The sequence below is a fragment of the Oncorhynchus masou genome, unplaced genomic scaffold (genome assembly GCF_036934945.1).
Source record: "Oncorhynchus masou masou isolate Uvic2021 unplaced genomic scaffold, UVic_Omas_1.1 unplaced_scaffold_5283, whole genome shotgun sequence".
Lineage (NCBI taxonomy): Eukaryota > Metazoa > Chordata > Actinopteri > Salmoniformes > Salmonidae > Oncorhynchus > Oncorhynchus masou.
In genome coordinates, this window is record NW_027011691.1 from 1 (window position 1) to 8,526 (window position 8,526).

The following is an 8,526-nucleotide window of genomic DNA, read 5'->3' on the forward strand; positions in this document are numbered from 1 at the left end:
TGTCTGTAGACTGTTGAGGATTTTTACATTTATTTAATCCATTTTAGAATGAGGCTGTAACATAACAAAATGTGGGAAAAGTAAACGGGTCGGAATACTTTCCGAATGCACTGTATGTGTGTGTGTATCTGTGAGTGTATGTGTATCTGTGAGTCTGTGTATCTGTATGTTTATCTTTGAGTCTGTATGTGTGTGTGTGTGTGTGTCTGTGTGTGTATCTGTATGTTTATCTTTGAGTCTGTGTGTGTGTGTGTGTCACCTGCTCTCATCTGACATGTAGTCGACTTCCAGGCCCTCAAAGTCTCCATCGTCACTGTCCTCATTAGCCTCGCTGTCACTGCCCCTCTTCTTCTTCTTCTTCTTCTTCCCCTTCCCCTTCACATCCCCCTCTTTCTTCTTGGGCTTGCTGTCTCCATCTGAGAGGAAGAGGGGGAGAGAAAGGAGAGGGAACGTAAAGAGATGCACCATCTAACAATTCAACAGTTGAACATGTAAAATGTACTTATTTGTTCGACATTGAGATGCGTCTTCAGCTAACAGACACATGGTTTATACACACTGTATACTAGTGATGAGCACCGACATGGATAATCCACGTTGATATCGATTGCATATTTTCCTGTTAAATATCGATATCATATCGCAATATATCAGAAACACTTTGCTGTATCCTACATGTTGTTTACCCAAATTACAATGTAAAACATTTGTTTAAAAAAAAAAATACATTGCATCTGTGTTCATTTCTTGTGTGTGTGTGTGTGTGTATCTCTGTGAAGTCCAGACAACTAAGGGGTCTGTGGTGATTTTCACCATTTGTTTGGATTCCTCACGTCTTAATCGTTGTTAAGAAGAAGTTTGGTCCATATCGGATGTTGGGAACTATATTTATTGAATATTATATAAATCCTATCAATTGAAATGGCCAATTTGGGTGCAATCAACTAGCTTTCAATTTGAGTTCTAATTGTCTTTCAGAAAAATTACTTTCAAGAAATGCGAATCTGATCTGTTTCTAACTGCAGATACCATTTCAGATCAATCTGATTGGTGGGTGTCCAAAACGTTTCTTGTGCCTTTTGAGGTTGAATGACTCCCATGCCTCTTTCTACTCTGCCTTCATTCTCATCATTACTGGGCTCTCCCTCCCTCCAACCTCCCTTTCATCCTCCTTTCATCCCTCTCTCCTCCCTTCTCTCCCCCCTCCTTCCATCCTTCTCTCCTCCATCCATCCATCCATCCATCCATCCTTCTCTCCACAGAAGCTTTTGTCACTTTCCTCTACTCCATCTCAGTTGATCTTTCTGCGACTCCTCACATCCCATCTCCTCACCTCGTTCGCAACTGTATTGGAGAAGGTCAAGACGAGACGATGCAACGAATCGAGGAAAGATGAATCGGAAAAAAGCCCAAACCTTCTCGCACGCCACTGTTGCCCGTCACTTCTTAGCTCGCCTCTCTCCTCACCTTCGTCCATCTCTCCTCACCTTCTCCTCCACTGCTGTCGCTCTCATCACTGCTCAGCTCTCTTCTCTCCTCACCTTCTCCTCCGCTGCTGTCGCTCTCATCACTGCTCAGCTCTCTTCTCTCCTCACCTTCTACTCCACTGCTGTCGCTCTCATCACTGCTCAGCTCTCTTCTCTCCTCACCTTCTCCTCCACTGCTGTCGCTCTCATCACTGCTCAGCTCTCTTCTCTCCTCACCTTCTCCTCCACTGCTGTCGCTATCATCACTGCTCAGCTCTCTTCTCTCCTCACCTTCTCCTCCACTGCTGTCGCTCTCATCACTGCTCAGCTCTCTTCTCTCCTCACCTTCTCCTCCACTGCTGTCGCTCTCATCACTGCTCAGCTCTCTTCTCTTCTCTCCTTACCTTCTCCTCCACTGCTCTCGCTCTCATCACTGCTCAGCTCTCTTCTCTCCTCACCTTCTCCTCCACTGCTGTCGCTCTCATCACTGCTCAGCTCCAGGTCATCCTCCAGGTCATGGATGCGCAGGTCCCCTCCTCTTCCTCCCTTCTTCTTTTTCTTCTTCCCCCCCTTCTCGCCCTCCTCCGTCGTCATCGTCCGGCCCTCTCTCCTGCTCCCGCAGGCGCCTCTGGAGCATGATGCTGAAGTGGTTCACCACCTTGTTCCTCCTGAGAGGGGGGGGGGGGAGAGTATGTGTGTACCCCACTACGTTCCCCCACATCTACCCCCTAGTGTTTTTACCTGAGGGGTGAATTTGCACCCCCCATCTTTATTCTTCCCCTCAGTATTTCCCCTTCTCCTGCCTCTCTCCCCCACACCTGTCTACCCTCCCCTCCACTTCACCCTCTCCTCACCTGCCCCACTCCTCCTCTGCCTCCTCGGCGGTCAGCGTGCGGTGTTTGGCCTGGGGCACGAAGTTGTACCAACCGTTGACGGGGAAGGCCTCAAAGGCCCCGTCAGGACACTGGGTAAAGATGTAGTATGACGCATTCTCCGTTATGCCCCCTTTCTTCGTACCCTTGAACCTGAAACAGAGAGAAACATGTTGATATAAAAGGATAGTTCAGGCTATATGGGATCGACAGAAAGACAAAAGGATGGCTTGGTAAGTATTTGTGAGAGAACCAGAGCTAAGTAAAGGTAAGCTGAAGGCCTGTGTGTAGCCTACCTCCTCCCTGCTTTGCCATTGTGTGTGTGTTTGTCTGCCTCACCTCTTCCCTGCCTTGCCGTTGACCTTGAGGATCCAGGGTTGGTCCTCCACCTTGAACTCCCTGGTGACAATTCCAAACTTCTTCCTGCGTGCCTCCTCCCTCTGCTTCTTCCCAAACTCACTGCCTGCCGCCCCCTCCTCAGTCTCCTCCACACCATACATCCTCCTGTTACTCATGTCCCGCTCCATACGAGCCTGGGGGTAGGGGTAAAGGAGGGAGGAGAGATGACAGAGCGTGAGACGGATGGGACAACGGGAGCGGAGTAGGGAGATGAGAAGTGCAGAAGGTAATATAAATAATAGAAGGGGAGGAGAGGAGACGGGGAGGGAGAGAGAGAGGAGAGAGAGAGAGGCAGGGGGGGGGAGAGAGAGAGAGAGAGACGGGGGAGAGAGAGAGAGACGGGGGGGAGAGAGAGAGAGAGACGGTGTTCTAGTGGCCTATTGAGGAAAGTTGTAATGAGAGGGAGTTTCCCAGAGGGCTGGCCTGCATACCTGGGTCCAGGAGGAGCAGTTTACTTTGTCCCCAGAGTTAAAGGCCATGATGCTGTACTTCTTACTGGTGTTCCTACACACACACAGACACAGGTTAGTGGTGTAAGCTATATTATGATTCATGTAGATACCACATCATGTACATTCGGAAAGTATTCAGACCTCTTGACTTTTCCCACATTTTGTTGTTCCCCCCCCCAATCTACACTCCATAATGACAAAGAAAAAACAGGGTTTTAGAATAAAATAATTACAATTACGAACTGAAAGTAATTAAGTATTCAGACCCTTTACTCAGTATTTTGTTGAAGCACCATTGGCAGCGATTACAGCCTCGAGTATTAAACCTGTCTTCGAGATCTACGGCAATTCCTCCGACCTCATGGCTTGGTTTTTGCTCTGACCATGCACTGTCAACTATGGGACCTTAAATAGACAGGTGTGTGCCTTTCCAAATCATGTCAAATCAATTGAATTTACCACAGGTGGACTTCAATCAAGTTGTAAAAACATCTCAAGGATGATCAATGGAAACAGGATGCAATGGAGCTCATTTTAGGGTCTCATAGCAAAGGCTCTGAATACTTATGTAAATAAGGGATCTATTTATATTTTTTTAATAAAATGTGCAAAAATGTCTGAAGACCTGTTTTCGCTTTGTCATTATAAACCATTGTATGTAGATTGAGGAGGGAATAAAATACATCTATTTTAGATTAATACTGCAATGTAAAGATCTGAGTGGCTGGTAGATTTTTTAAATCTACCTGACACAGTGGCTGTTGAACCAAAAAGTAAATTGTATGTCCTGCTTGGAACACTACACATACAGAAGATACACTTAGGGAAAGTTAGCTGTTTTATCAACTGAGGTTTTTGTTTGAGATGTTTTTTTATGTGTTCACTCCCGCGTTTCCATTAGCTCAGGAAGTGTCGTAATTCAGATAGTTCAGGTAAATGTGCAACGCGAAAAAAAACTCTGTGGGAATCCGTGTTAAAATTATGCACTGCTGTGGTCAAATGTTAAATGAGAACCCAATGGCTGTAGGCCTTGGATAGTACTTACTTGGGGACCCGGACTATGTACTCTGTAGAAGAGGAACTGCTGCCACCCTGTAAAAACACACACAGTTTTCTACACTACATATACAAACGTAAGTGGACACCCCTTCAAATGAGTAGATTCGACTATTTCAGCCACACTCGTTGCTGGCAGGTGTATAAAAATTGAGCACACAGACATGCAATCTCAAGAGACAAAAATTGGCAGTAGACTGCCCTTAGTGAAGAGCTCAGTGATTTTCAAATCCTTCAAATGATGCCACCTTTCCAACTAGTCAGTTTGTTTAATTTCTGCCGTTAGAGCTGCCCTGGTCAACTCTAACTGCTGTTATTGTGAAGTGGAAACATTTGGGAGCAACAACGGATCAGCTGCGCAGTGGTAGGTCACACAAGCTCACAGAACGGGACCGCCGAGTGCTGAAGCTCGTATAAATTGTCTGTCCTCAGTTGCAACACTCACTACCAAGTTCCAAACTGCCTCTGGAAGCAACGTAGTACAATAATTGTTTGTCAGGAGCTTCATGTAATGGGTTTCCATGGCCGAGCAGCCGCACATAAGCCTAAAATCACAATGCCAAGCGTCGGCTAAAGTGATGTGAAGCTTGCCTCCATTGGACTCTAGAGCAGTGGAAATGCGTTCTCTGGAGTGATGACTCACGTTTCACCATTTGGCAGTCTAAAGGACGAATCTGAGTTTGGCGGATGCCAGGAGAACACTACCTGCCCCAATGCATAGTGCAGACTGTAAAGTTTGGAGGAGGAGGAATAATGGTCCGGGGTTGTTTTTCATGTTCAGGCTCCTTAGTTTCGGTAAAGGAAATCTTAACGCAACAGCAGACATTGACATTCTAGACGTTTCTGTGCTTCAAACTTTGTGGCAACAGTTTGGGGAAGGCCCTTTCCTGTTTCAGCATGACAATGCCCCCGTGTACAAAGCAAGGTCCATACAGAAATAGTTTGTCGAGATCGGTGGAAGAACTTGACTGGCCTGCACAGAGCCCTGACCTCAACCCCAAGGAACACCTTTTGGATGATTTGGAATGACGACTGAGAGCCAGGCCTAAATGCCCAACATCAATGCCCGACCTCACTAATGTTTTTGTGGCTGAATTCAGAATGGAAGCAAATCCCTTCAGCAATGTTCCAACATCTAGTGGAAAGCTTTCCCAGAACAGTGGAGGCTGCTATAGCAGTAAAGGGGTGACCATCTCCATATTAATGCCCAGCAAGCCTGACAATGAGATAAGCAAGCAACAGATGAAGCAAATGTGTTGAGCAATAGACTGATACTGTCATGTTGACCCTACAAGTAAACCATACACCCAAGACTTACCAATGACGCCATGGTCGACTGTATACAGAGGCAGTATGCCCCTATTCTTAGTCAAGCAGTCACCTGTAAGTGATCACCTGTTGAAGTATAACGACATTTTTTTCAGTTCATAGCAAGATAGAACACTATAGGACGTGCTTAACTGACTTCGGTCTCAGCATATGCAGAAATTACTCATCATAAGGCAGTTGTTTATGGTCATTTATGTACTAACGTTAGTTATATAACCATATATTTTGGATATTAAAGGCTTCGCCTCTTCCTCTGATAGAGCTAAGTTACTACTTACTGTACGTTAGTCTGTAGCTAGTTACCAGTAGGCTAAGACACTCAAGAAATATATTGACCCAGTCAACCTACCTCTTCAAAATGTGCGAAACAAAAAGATGTTGCTTTGTAGGTAATCAAACGTAAGTCATTGATAACATTTCATATTAGAATGTATCTAGCACTTAATATCTGGTAGCTAACGTTACTCATGCAGTCGTTCCGTTAAATATTTGTCTTGGGTTAGTACTATCTAGTATCCTTTGGACGTCCCTACCCAACCTAGCCATAAATATTTTCCTTTATTTCGGTAGGGACGTACTAAGGATCTAAAATAACACTAACAGATGACAAGTCTTGCTGCTTTCCGCCAACCGTTCCGTCAAGAATAATGGTCGGCCGGAAAACAAATTCAAACAGCACTTAGTTCTTAGTAGATAGGTGCCATAGGCTCGTGCCACGAAACCAAAGAATATCCTATTATTAAAACAACTGTCCATTGTTTCCAGTTATCTATGAAATATGACCTATAATTCATTACAATTCCCTCTAAAAAGTATAATTATTGCAGTTAGGATGATGTCATCTATGTGAGGAAATAGCAAGCATATTTTAAACATTGTTTGAGATAAAAGTTTGAGGTGTGATTTTTGAAGTGTTTTTTTTTCTCCAATTAATGCGTTGGCCACAAGTACGAGTATAACGGGTCGACATTATTTGCGTACAAGTTAACAGAAATTGACTTTTAAAAGTGAGATTGTCACTGTACAATTACTTTAAATCCTTGGTGACGATTAATGATTGAAAACATCTGGTCGACAACTGTTGAGAGACCATCTACAGTAGGCTGCTGTGATTCTACCTTGCTACATATTTGCCAAGACTCAGTTATTTACCAACAAATTATTTTTATTTATCAAACTGTATCGTGCAATATATACACATTTTCATTGATTAATTACAGCCATACTATATTTGTGCACTTGTGAAGGAGTATTACAACCCTGCCTGGAAAACGCACTCCATTCACCTTTAATGGTACAAAAACACCCTCATTGCATTTACATTACATTTAAGTCATTTGGCAGACGCTCTTATCCAGAGCAACTTACAAATTGGCTGTATGATTTGAAGATGTTGAATATGCTATGATAGTTTCTAAAAGATAATGCAATGGCAAATTAGATTACATTTATCTAAAGTAGTGGGTGTAATGTTTTTATCTTTTGCAGTGACCTTTTCTAACAAAAAATGCATGCCGCTTATAGCAAGTGCCAAACACTAGCAGCACATGTTGCGAGTTTGATTGTCTATTTGAACAATGCCACAGCAAACTTCTACGGAAAATACGAATTGTTGTACCTGGTCTCATAGACTAGACATAACATAGTAAACAATCTGGGATACTCAATGAATATAATATGTTACGTTTGGTGTGGGTACATAAGACAGAAGGATGGGTGTATAACGCGATTGTCTAGCAACCAAACGGTTGCGTGTTTGAATTAACATGACTGTCTAACAACCCAAAGGTGCGTGTTTGAATCTCATCACAAACAACTTGCACAAACAACTTTAGCATTTTAGTTAATTAGCAACTTTGCAACTGCATACTACTTTTTAGCTACTTTGCAACTACTTTGCATGTTAGCTAACCCTTCCCCTAACCCTTAACCTTAACCCTAACCTTAACACTAACCTAAACCCCTAATCCATAGTCTAGCTAACGTTAACCACCTAGCTAATATTAGCATTAGCCACCTAGCCATCTAGCTATCATATCTAGCTATCATATATGTTGAGAATTGTAATTCGCAACATATCATACAAATTGTAGTATGTAACATATCATACGAATTGAAATGAGTAACATATGATGGACATCCACAAATTAATACATACCATGCCAAACGTAACATATCATTCTGATTTGAGCAGCCCGGATTTTTCATTTACCATGTTACGTAAACCCTGAGTCCAGGTTGACTATTTTGTTTCTCAATAGATTATTGTGTTTCGATCTCCTCCCTTGGTATTGGCTCTACATTTAAATAGGCTATGATGTTGTGTTCCAATTGCACTGCAATTGGCCTACTGTAGCCTAGCTGTCAAATATTTTAAATAGGCTACCTGTCTAGCTATTTATTTTCGAGGAAGTTTGGCTCTTAAATGAGTGGTGGATAAATGGTAGGCTAATATTTGTTGTGTAGTGGGAATAAGTCAGTCATGTCAGTAAAGGAGAGACGTCCTGTAATATGATTATGATTTAGGACTATATAATACAAGTAAAATAAGCACATAAGCCACATGCTGCCTTGCGATCTCCTTACCAACAGCAAATGCATCTGTTTCATCATTAGGCCTACATTATAATGTTTAGATTAAACTACCATTATTACAGAATAGTTTTTTTAACCTTTAAATAGATCACTCATTGTTTCAAGCCACACCCACCAAACGGGAGCAAAAGTACCTCAAAGTCTGTTCAATAACATTTAAGAAAGAACGTTTTGGGTAAATGTGTCGTTCAGTACAAGCCGTTCCGCAACATAGCAAACATTCAAGTGACCTGAATGCACCTTAGGTTTAGAGTCTTTTTGTGTGCTTCCCCAAACCATTACAAGACAAATTGACATGCATCTTTGATGCAACTTTGATAAATGAGGCCACTGGACTGGGACACGCTCATATAACTA

General features: G+C 42.9%; 1 pseudogene; it reads right to left on the bottom strand.

The window, feature by feature from the left end:
- Positions 1-6: 6 nt before the first annotated feature.
- On the bottom strand, positions 7-6,157 carry LOC135535892 (general transcription factor IIF subunit 1-like; annotated as a pseudogene).
- Positions 6,158-8,526: the final 2,369 nt, after the last annotated feature.